Below are 11,677 nucleotides of genomic sequence, written 5' to 3' on the forward strand. Positions count from 1 at the left end.
GAAGAAATGTGGATAGTGAATAGTATTGTATTGTGTTGAATTGTACTGTTGTTTGTCACAAAAGATTTCTGACAGTAAATCCATTCATCTGTGTTGTGTGAGCAGGGCAAAAGGCGACACAGCGTCAAGGCAGCTGTGCGAAGCTGTCAACGACAAGACGGACCGACAGTGCTGACAACAGACAGACTACTGTACGAGCTGAGGGGACTGCGTTTCTGGCCGGTGGAGACGTTTGGTGTTGTCGAGATTCGCCTGGTCCCCATGTGTTTGCCTGTCACAAAATTGGTAATTCCGGTTTCGACAATTTCCTGTTCGCCTATAATATACTCAGTTACCCTGTGCGTGTGTGTGTGTGTGTGTGTGTGTGTGTGTGTGTGCCGGTGCGTGTGCGCGCGCGCGACGGGTGTTTGAGAGAGGTAGAGAGGAAAAGGCCGAAGAAGAGAAAGATTCCCGGTCTGGTGCCATACTTCAACAGTCCATCTGGCATACAAGAAAGGAGATCGGAGCTCCCCTGCAGACTGATGGAAAACATTATTCGAAGTGCCATCACATCACACATCAACAAGCACAAGATCATTGTCGACGCGATTTCACGAAAGAAGATCCCACGAGTCACAACTGATCCTCACAGTAGATGACCTGGCAGCAACGCTTGACGAGGGAGGACAAACGGATATCTTGCTGGACTTCTCGAAGGCCTTTGACAAGGTGCCTCACCGCCGCCTCCTCGAGCTCTGTCACTAGGGAATCCGTGGATAAACAGTTGGCTGGATTGAAGAGTTCCTCACTAACAGAACTCAGCAAGTGAATGTTGAAGGACAGAATTCCACCATCGGCCAAGTGACCTTCGCGATCCGGGGTTCCTCAGGGATCTGTCCTTGTCCCGACTCTGTCATTTACATCAACGACATCAACAGAAGCATCATATCCACGTTTCGACTCTTTGCCGACGGGCGCAATAGCCGAGTGGTTAAAGCGTTGGACTGTCAATCTCAGGGTCCCGGGTTCGAATAACGGTGACGGCGCCTGGTGGGTAAAGGGTGGAGAGTTTTACGATCTCCCAGGTCAACATACGTGCAGACCTGCTAGTGCCTGAACCCCCTTCGTGTGTATATGCAAGCAGAAGATCAAATACGCACGTTAAAGATCCTGTAATCCATGTCAGCGTTCGGTGGGTTATGGAAACAAGAACATACCCAGCATGCACCCCCCCGAAAACGGAGTATGGGTGCTTACATGGCGGGGTGAAAACGGTCATACACGTAAAAGCCCACTCGTGTGCATACGAGTGAACGCAGAAGAAGAAGAAGACTGTTTGCCGATGACACCATCCTATACCGGCAAATCAGGTCCCAAGCAGATGCGAACGCCCTTCAAGAAGATCTGAACCAACTTGAGCGTTGGGAGACCTGGTAGATATCATTCAGTGCCAGCAAGTGTCATGTCCTCTCAGTGACAAGGAAGAAAAATCTCTCTTCTCTACCACCTAGTCTTCATGGTGAGGAACTACAGAAGGTGGAGGAAGCCAAATACCTAGGTGTAGAGTTAACAAAAGACCATTTGGGAGCACACGTCCAGGCCACAACAGCAAAGGCAGACAAGATCGGCGCCTTGTTGTACATAAACCTGACAGGATGCCGCTACACCACCCAGACAACGTGCTTCAAGGGGCTTGTGAGGCCTGTCCTGGAGTATGCTGTACCAATATAGCGCCTATACTCGGTCGGTGACCAAGCTCTAAGCGCTTTACAAACACGGGGTCACTTGCACAACAGGCTGCCTTCCTGGGTACTGCCGACCGACGGCTGCCATTGGGCGCTCATCATTCGTTTCCTGTGTCATTCAGATTTCAGGCACGCACACATACACACCCAGACAGACATGTAACATTTTACGTGTAATGCCGTTTTGTTTATTTATCCCGCTATGTAGGAGGCCATACTATGTTGTTTTTTTTTTTTTGTTGTTGTTTTTTTGAGGGGGTGCATGCCGGGTATGTTCTTGTTTCCATAACCCACCGAACGCTGTCATGGATTACAGGATCTTTAACGTACGTATTTGATCTGCGTGTGTATACACACGTTGGGTGAAGGGGTGGGGGTAGTGGGGTCTGCACATACTGCACATGTTTCCAGGGAGATCGGAAAAAACCCCACCCTTTACCCACCAGGCGCTGTCAGCGAGATTCGATCCCGAGACCCTCGGATTGATAGTCCAATGCTTTCAGCACTCGGCTATTGCGCCAGGTGTGTTGCTGAGATTTCCTTTGTACCCCGCTTCTCTTTTTTGTTTTGTTTGTTACCATGTCAGCAACGGAAACGTTGAAAGATGGGGAAGTATTTCCGCTCCTTTCGGAAAAAGGAAACTTTCACTGGGCTTCTGCCAACCCCCCCCCCCCCCCCCCAAACAAAAACAAAACCATACATACATACCCATCCCCTTATTCCCAAACTCTGGTTTATTTACCGTGACTAGAAATTTAGTGATTCACTGAGAACACATGAATATTTTCTTGGTATTGTCTGTAATTCTATCTCACACACACACACACACACACACACACACACACACACACACACACACACACACACACACACACACACACGCACTCACTCTCTCCCTTTTAGAGGCAGGCAAGAAAGCATGTCAACAAGAAATGGGGAGGAGGGGGGAGAGGGTCGTGGGAAGACTTGAAATTGATTAAAACTCGAATTACTGCATACAATGATGTATGATATGCTTTTAACTGCTTACATAATTCTGATAACAATCCAGTGTTAATTAGTACTTTGTTTCATAAAAAAGATGATCTTTATTGTGCCAAGAAGTTGAATTTCGTTACTGAAGCTTGTAATCGAAAGTAGCTCAGTTGAAACAAGGTGAGATGGCAATCGCCAGAAACGGACATTTTGATTGGATGAGGAGACTGGAGCTGTTAAAAAACAAAAGACGTTGGTTGGATACACGTAACCAAAGACCTGCCCTAAATCAATGTTAACAGATACCAAATGCTGAGAAAAGAACCGGATCCTGTTACAGAACACAATCATCCCAGCCTTCAGTAAAATGTCATGTGATTTTATGACCAGCTGAATATTGACAAACCATCCACAGGATTACAATGTTCACCGCTGTGTGGAAAACAGTGCAACCACTGGGGAGGCACTGAGCTGGATGGGGCCTATTGAGCTGGACGAGTACAACCCAAGCCTTCCCCAACAGTCCTGAAGGTTCATTTCTCAAACATTTCCGGCTGCCCACGCTGTTGACAGATACCAACGAGATACCTCTTCCACCCACTACCACTCTCTTTGCTTTAATACTTACCGAAGAGCGGAACAGAGGCAAATATGTGGTGAAGATGTTTTCTTCTCACTTGACAGCCGTGGGGAGACTGTTAGCAGTCCATTAGCACAGCAGTCAACACAGCAGTGCTCTCCTGGCTCCCTGTTTATCACATCAGTTTACAGTAGAAATGGAGGAGGTTGGGTGGGAAAGAACCGTGATTTCAGTCAACGTGTTGAAAAATGCCCTTCTGCAGCGAAATCCAGGCTATCGCGGGAAAGAATGACCTGTTTGTGGCAGGAAGGCCTGTCACGCCGGTATAGCTGGTAATGGAACACTACCCTCACTGTTCGTTCGCTGATCGTGAGTCCTGAGCGGGCGTATTTCCTGCTGCCAGGCGAAGGGCCGGAGAGAATGTCACGCACACTGCATGACTGCTGCCCAAAGCTGAGCACCCAGCTTATATCACAGATTGACATGAGTTTACAGTTGGGCCAACAGCAAAGTGAGAGCTGTGTTATCAGTGGTTTCTCCATTGCAATGGGAGATCATTTACAGTTTAGTCTGTGAAGGACCTTGACTCTCAAACTAGGAGGCAAAATTGCACTGGCTCTTAGTGCTGTAGCCTTGGGGGCTAGTTGGCGTCTAGGAACCACCCCCACGCCGACTGTCCTAAAACCCTCTTGGCCGAGAGAGTGGGGAGGGATGTAACTTGGGCAAGACACTCCACGATCATCAAATTCTAGCCCAGATAGTCGGGACAGCAGTTCAGTACCTCGTCTGCTGTTCTGATGGTCACAGTCGAACACGACTATCATACATACAAGCATGACTGTTGAAGACACACTTTGCTGGCTAGTGGGTGTTGGGCACACCAGCAGCGCGAGGCACAAAGTTGGAGTGCTGCACGTGAACCCTGTCAGAACGTCTCAAGCGGCAGTGCAACAAGGCGCACAGAGTGTGTCGGTATCGGCCCTGCATCCAGATGTAGAGGAAGGGGTTGACGAAGGAGTGGGTGAGTGCCCACAGCTGGCTGGTGATGCACCAAGGGGGGGAGAGCCAGGTCACCTGCCCCAGGCCCGACAGGTGGCACAGCAGCATCATGACGAAGAAGGGCAGCCAGAACACCAGGAAGGACAACTGGATCAGCAGCAGGATCACCCGAGTCCGGCAGTGGAAACGGTGCCTGTCCACCCTGGGTCGCTGGTCAGCGCTCGGGCTGAAGATGTCCAAGGTGGTCAGCCGACTGCCCAGGCTGGACAAGGTGAACCCACGCTGTGAGGTCCTGCTGAAGCCGTCAGGTGGCTGGGTCCTGGTGGTGGGTATGCGGCCCGGGGAGGACTGAGGACGTTGTGATGCTGGCCTCGCGTCCGAATTGACGTTAGGGTAGGGCGGTCCTTGTTCTTTTAGGACGTTGTCCTGGGCATGTGATAAAGAAGCAGGGCTGCGAGGTGTTGTGGACGTGTCTGAGCAGCTAGCTTTGTGAGTGCCGCCTGAAGTCACATTTGTCAGCCCGCTGAGTCTCAGAACTGACATCTTCCTTTGAGAGCCGTACCCTTGTGAGCGAACCTCAGCCGCCTTTTCTCTCTGTACGGATCCTGACCTTGCTTCCTGTCTACGGGCTGCACTTTGGGACACTTTGCTCACCACGTGAATTCTGAGAGGCTGTGGCGCCGCGTTGTCTGCCGCCTGCACGGTGACCGCCGCTCCCCTGGCCATCATCAGGGACCGGTCGGCCAGCCGGCTCCGCACGCGGCAGTAGGCCTGGTTGATGACGCACAGGGGCAGCAGGAAGACGAAGACGCTGAGAGTGACCAGGTACCACAGCGGGTAGGGGACGCTGCACCGCTTGTGGGCCTGGTGCGCGGGGTCGTGCTCAAAGAGCAGACTGCTCCACATGGGCAGCAGCAGGAGGAAGGACAGCACCCACACCCCCAGCAGCACCTTGAGGGACCCGTTGGACGTGACCATGGTGTGCCTACGCAAGGGGTGCAGCACGCCCAGGTAGCGGTGGGCGCTGATGGCGGTGACGGTGTAGATGGAGCAGGTGGTGAACATGAGCATGCCCTGCAGCCAGGCGAAGCACTCTTTCTTTCCGCTACTGGGGCTCATGGCCTGCGGAAAAAAACCACGGCCGTCATGGTGCGCCACTGCCATGGAGTGGTGTTGAGATAGGTCAATTGGCAAGCAACCGGCTGTGTCAGCAAATTAATGTTAAATGTCAACAAACCATTAATAAATGGGAACAAACTAATGGCCAAGAGCCAAAACGCTAGCCTGGTGTTCAACAAACTATTGCTAAATGTGAACTAATGTTAAATGTGAACAAATGCTAAATGTGAACAAACTTTTACAAAATGTGAACAAACTGATAGTGATCATTTAGCCAAGAACCCAAACACTAGCCCGATCTTCAATAAACTATTTGCTAGATGTGAACAAACAAAATTAATGCTAAATGTGAACTGATGTCAATTGTGAACAAACAACAAACGTGCTAAATATGGACAAAACTAATACTAAAAGTTTAGCCAAGAACAAAAACGCCAGCCTATTCTCCAAGCAAATGAATGCTAAAAGTGAACAAGCTAATGGTAAAAGTTTAGCCAAGAAGTATTTTTGATCATTTGATGGTGTGTTTGTTGTTTTTTTTTGTTGTTTTTTTCTCTCTCTCTCTCCTTTGTTGCTGCTGCTGTTTTGTTTTTGTTTTTTTTTAATTTTAATTTATTTTTTTTATTATCTTGGAATGATAATTCATTGGATGGGTTGACGTCCACAGCATAGCCTGATAGTCTTATTTGCCTCTGGGAGCTTGATGGTTAAGATAATGTAATGAACTGGATTTTGCATTCTTTTCCATGGCAAATTTGGTTGAAATTAAAAAAAAAAAAAATTTTATAACTTTTATCTAGTCCTGACAGGCCCTGTGCAGTCAAATGGACTATAAGCAACAACATGGCTGGGCTGTGAGGAACAATGTGGCTGGACTACCAGCAACAATGTCGGGAGAAAAAGCATGATCTGAGAGAGGAATGTGGAGTGATGGCCTGGAGGTAATGCATCCGCTCAGGAAGCGAGAGAATCTGAGCGCACTGGTTCAAATCCCGGCACAGTCGCCAGTATTCATCCCCCCCCCCCCCCCCACTCCCTCTCCACTGACTAGACCTTAGGTGGTGGTCTGGACGCTAGTCAATCGGATGAGACGATAAACCGAGGTCCCGTATGCACAGCATGCACTTTACGCATGTAAAAATCCCCACGGCAACGAAAGGGTAGTCCCTGGCAAAAAGTCTGTAGAAAAATCCACTTCAATAGGAAAGCAAAATAAAATTGCAGGCAGGAAAAAATACAAAATAAAGAAAGAAAAAAAGGTGGCGCACTCGGTGTAGTGGCGCGCTCTCCCTGGGGGAGAGCATCCCGAGTTTCACACGGAGAAATCTGTTTTGACAGGAACGAGTAATACAATACAGCCCGAGTTTCACAATGAGAAATCTGTTGTGACAGGAACGAGTAATACAATACAGCCCGAGTTTCACAATGAGAAATCTGTTGTGACAGGAACGAGTAATACAATACAGCCCGAGTTTCACAATGAGAAATCTGTTGTGACAAGAACGAGTAATACAATACAGCCCGAGTTTCACACGGAGAAATCTGTTGTGACAAGAACGAGTAATACAATACAGCCCGAGTTTCACACGGAGAAATCTGTTTTGACAAGAACGAGTAATACAATACAGCCCGAGTTTCACACGCAGAAATCTATTGTTACAAGAACGAGTAATACAATACAGCCCGAGTTTCACACGGAGAAATCTGTTGTGACAAGAACGAGTAATACAATACAGCCCGAGTTTCACACGGAGAAATCTGTTGTGACAAGAACGAGTAATACAATACAGCCCGAGTTTCACACGGAGAAATCTGTTGTGACAAGAACGAGTAATACAATACAGCCCGAGTTTCACACGCAGAAATCTATTGTGACAAGAATGAGTAATACAATACAGCCCGAGTTTCACACGGAGAAATCTGTTGTGACAAGAACGAGTAATACAATACAGCCCGAGTTTTACACGGAGAAATCTGTTGTGACAAGAACGAGTAATACAATACAGCCCGAGTTTCACACAGAGAAATCAGTTGTGACAAGAACGAGTAATACAATACAGCCCGAGTTTCACACGGAGAAATATGTTGTGACAAGAACGAGTAATACAATACAGCCCGAGTTTCACACGGAGAAATCTGTTGTGACAAGAACGAGTAATACAATACAGCCCGAGTTTCACACGCAGAAATCTATTGTGACAAGAATGAGTAATACAATACAGCCCGAGTTTTACACGGAGAAATCTGTTGTGACAAGAACGAGTAATACAATACACCCCATAGTTTTAAACGGAGAAATCTGTTGTGACAAGAACGAGTGATGCAATACAGCCCGAGTTTTACACGGAGAAATCTGTTTTGACAAGAAAGTTATACAATACAGCCCGAGTTTTAAACGGAAAAATCTGTTGTGACAAGAAAGAGTAATACAATACAGCCCGAGTTTCACACGGAGAAATCTGTTTTGACAAGAAAGAGTAATGCAATACAGCCCGAGTTTCACACAGAGAAATCTGTTTTGACAAGAAAGAGTAATACAATACAGCCCGAGTTTCACACGGAGAAATCTGTTTTGACAAGAAAGAGTAATGCAATACAGCCCGAGTTTCACACAGAGAAATCTGTTTTGACAAGAAAGAGTAATACAATACAGCCCGAGTTTCACACGGAGAAATCTGTTTTGACAAGAAAGAGTAATGCAATACAGCCCGAGTTTCACACGGAGAAATCTGTTGTGACAAAAAAAAAAAGAAAAAAAAAGAAAGAAAAAAAGAGAGTACTACAATACAGCCCGAGTTTTACACGGAGAAATCTGTTTTGACAAGAACGAGTAATGCAATACAGCCCGAGTTTTAAAACGGAGAAATCTGTTTTGACAAGAAAGAGTTATACAATACAGCCCGAGTTTTAAACGGAGAAATCTGTTGTGACAAGAAATTGTAATACAATACAGGCCCAGTTTTAAAGGGAGAAATCTGTTGTGACAAAAAAAAGAGCAATACAGTACAGCCAGAGCTTCACACGGAGAAATCCGTTGTGACAAGAACGAGTAATACAATACAGCCCGAGTTTTACGCGGAGAAATCTGTTGTGACAAAAAAAAAAAGAGTGATACAATACAATACAATACAATACAATACAAAAGACTTTGAAAATCCCTCGTGTCAGTACAAGAACCTACGGTGATCGTTCTTTCCTCTCTGCTGCTCTTCATATCTGGAACAACCTTCCTCATCTGATTCTGTCTCTGCTTTTCGCTCCTCACTACAAACTCGCCTTTTTTGTAAAACCTATCTGTAAGCACTCAATGCTTCTTTTCTCTCCCAACACCATACATCTCAGCTTACTTTGGTTGCATGAAGAGTGTTGAAGAGGGAGAGTGGGAGGGGATTTGAGAAAGAGTGGTCCTGAATGATTTATGTAATTTGTAATATATTTTGCTTTTATGAAAAGCACCCCGAGCTCCTAGAAAGGGCGCTATATGGATGTACATTATTATTAGTAGTAGTATCGTTATGGATGTACATTATTATTATTATTATTATACTATACAATACAATACAGACTCGCCTGGCTGCTGGCAGCGGCGGTGGAGGCGCCCAGGAGCATGCCACAGAGGACGGTGTCGACGAAGGCCAGGTTGGTGGCGAACATGGCCGAGTCTCCGCGGCCCGAGGTGCACAGCAAGGCCAGAACGGCCAGCCCGTTGCTCGCCACCCCAGCCGCCCCCAGCACCGCAAACACGTAAGCCACCACCCCCTTCTCCCAGTCCTCCCAGTGCCACTCCTGACTCTTGTTTCGTTTTTGTTGACGTGTCGTCACTTCCTCTTCCGCCTGCGTGCCAGTGGCCGCAGTTCCTGCCGCCACCGTCGTCTGCGATCGAGACGAGAGGCGCGTTTGTGAGAGATGGAAAGAGGGAAAGAGGAAGGAAGGAAGGGAGCAAGAAAGGAAAGAAGGAAGGAAGGAAGACTAAGGGAGAGAGGAAGAAAAGAAAAAGCGAGATTGGGGGGAAAAAAGTAGATTAACTCCTTGTCTGCTGATGCCTTTTATAAATAAATAAATAAAGAAAAAAAGATAGAAAGACTAAGGAAGAGTGAAAGAAAAGAAAAAAAGCGAGATGAAAAAACAACAGTAGATTAATTAAATGAAGCCCTTGTCTGTTAAACTGTAAGAAAGGAAGACTTAAGTGAGAGGGAGAAAGAAATGAAAAAGCAAGATGGGGGAGAAAAAAAAGTAGGTGAACCCCTTTGTCTGATGATATCTTGTTGAAACGAAAACAGTAAAGCATCAGTTTTAACAGCATTTCCCCGCTCTTTGTGTACTAACTTTTCGGTGATGGAACTGATGATGTTTCTGAACCCCGGGATGATAATTATTATCCCGTGAGGAAGACGTTCAGATCAAGAACGTTGAACAACAGTCCTGGCCTGTAAGCTCTGTCTTATCTCCCTGAGACCGCCACCTTCACTAGCGGCAGTCAAGGGGTTAAAGTATAAAAATAACACGACAAAACTACTGTAACGGAAAAAAATGTACTGCATTGCAGTGGCTAATGGGGGAACCATTGTTGCCAGTGGGTACAAAACGTTCGATTGCACAAATCTGACGTCAAATTAACTAGGTGGGGAAACAGAACTGACTGGTACCTTTTTTTTTTCTTTTTTCTTTTTTTTTCAACATCGATGTAAACGCGACAAAACAACGAAAAAAAAAAGATAGAACAAGAGAGGCAATGCCTTCAAAACTCACTTGATACACTAAAAAAAAAAAAAAAAAAAAAAAAATCCAAGCTTTTTATGTATTGAGTATAATTTCAAAATGTAATGTTCAAGATGAGAAAGATCAGTTTAAAGCAAATTAAGTCCCCTAGCATTAATTACAGAGTAATTTCCCTTCTTTACTATCTGCATCAAAACGTTTGCAAAATAAATAAAACTTCCATGCTTAGCAAAAGTTCCTGTTTGAAGAAAAAATGATAATAACTGCTCTTGTTGTTGGGTCAGAATATCAGATCAAAGTGCCGAGTTTAGAGAATACAAAAAATGCAAATATAACAGTAAACGCAGTCTGCATATAATTAGGCTTCTTTTTTTTTGCCCATCCCAGAGGTGCAATATTGTTTTAAACAAGATGACTGGAAAGAACTGAATTTTTCCTATTTTTATGCCTAATTTGGTGTCAACTGACAAAGTATTTGCAGAGAAAATGTCATTGTTAAAGTTTACCACGGACACACACACGGACACACACACACACACACACACACACACACACACACACACAGAGAGACAACCGAACACACAAGTGAGTCAAAAATGATTAGATAAAAGATCAGTCAAGACCTAACACAAAATAGGTACTCATTTTCGTGAGATTCGGCCGGGTTGATAACAATTTCAGTTGCTCCCTCCTCCCCCTCTCCTCCCCTCCCCACCGCATTTCCACTCACCCCCGACCTCTTTCTCAATCGGGAGGTTGTGCACACGCTTTCGTCGGGAACATTAAATTTTTCTTCGGGACTTCCCGGTTATTATTATTTTTTTTTTTTAGCGAGAACCGCTTGCGCGTCTCCATTGCCGGTTTTTCTTGGTCACCGAAACGCAAAAATTTAGTAGTGGAAATCGCCTGTTCCGACAAAAGGATTTTGAACTATTTCGGCGAGTTTTTTTTTTTTTTAAATTTTTTAATTTTTTTTTTTAGTAAGCTTACAAGTTATTTTTTGTTTTATAAATACACCAGTTATTTGCGTTAATCTTCTGTGTTTACTTTGAGCGTGTTTCTTGTCAAATCTCTGCCATTCAAGTATTCGAAATGATCTATTTAAAATTCAACAGAGCCTCATCTGGCTGAATTATTGTTTTGGACAACTGTCGACGAGATCTATTATAACATATTCCGTTTGAAGGCAAAGGTTCCAAGCCGATTACATGGATCTGCTTTCTGTCATTTGTTTACGCCAGATCTCGATCGGATGAATCTAAACGAAATTTTTATTTATTTTTTTTTATATATTTAAAAGTAATAAACTTACCGTGTTGCTTTCTTTTAAAAACGCTGTATCTGTCTTGAGTTCTAAAGACCTTTTTGACGACATAGTTTTTGTTCGTGTTTGGTTCAGTCTGTGCAAATAAAATGATGTGTTCGAACTCTGTTGTCGAAAAGTTGTCCGAAGAAAGATAGTGCACACCCAGAAAAGCGCATGACATCATAAAATATGACCTTTTTTTGTCGCTCTGCAAGCGACGAAAGGTTCCCGACGAAAGCGTGTGCACTAACTCCC

The 11,677-nt window shown here is 45.3% G+C and overlaps 1 long non-coding RNA gene across 1 annotated transcript in view; it reads left to right on the plus strand.

Annotated features, from left to right (window-relative positions):
• Positions 1–209: 209 nt before the first annotated feature.
• Positions 210–11,677, plus strand: part of LOC143297516 (uncharacterized) — a 33,714-nt gene continuing 22,246 nt past the window's right edge. The window contains exons 1-2 of the long non-coding RNA XR_013057282.1: positions 210–285; positions 8,962–9,141. This is a non-coding gene — a long non-coding RNA (uncharacterized LOC143297516). The remainder of the gene's footprint in view (positions 286–8,961; positions 9,142–11,677) is intronic.

This window comes from Babylonia areolata, chromosome 22 (genome assembly GCF_041734735.1).
Source record: "Babylonia areolata isolate BAREFJ2019XMU chromosome 22, ASM4173473v1, whole genome shotgun sequence".
Classification (NCBI taxonomy): Eukaryota; Metazoa; Mollusca; class Gastropoda; order Neogastropoda; family Buccinidae; genus Babylonia; species Babylonia areolata.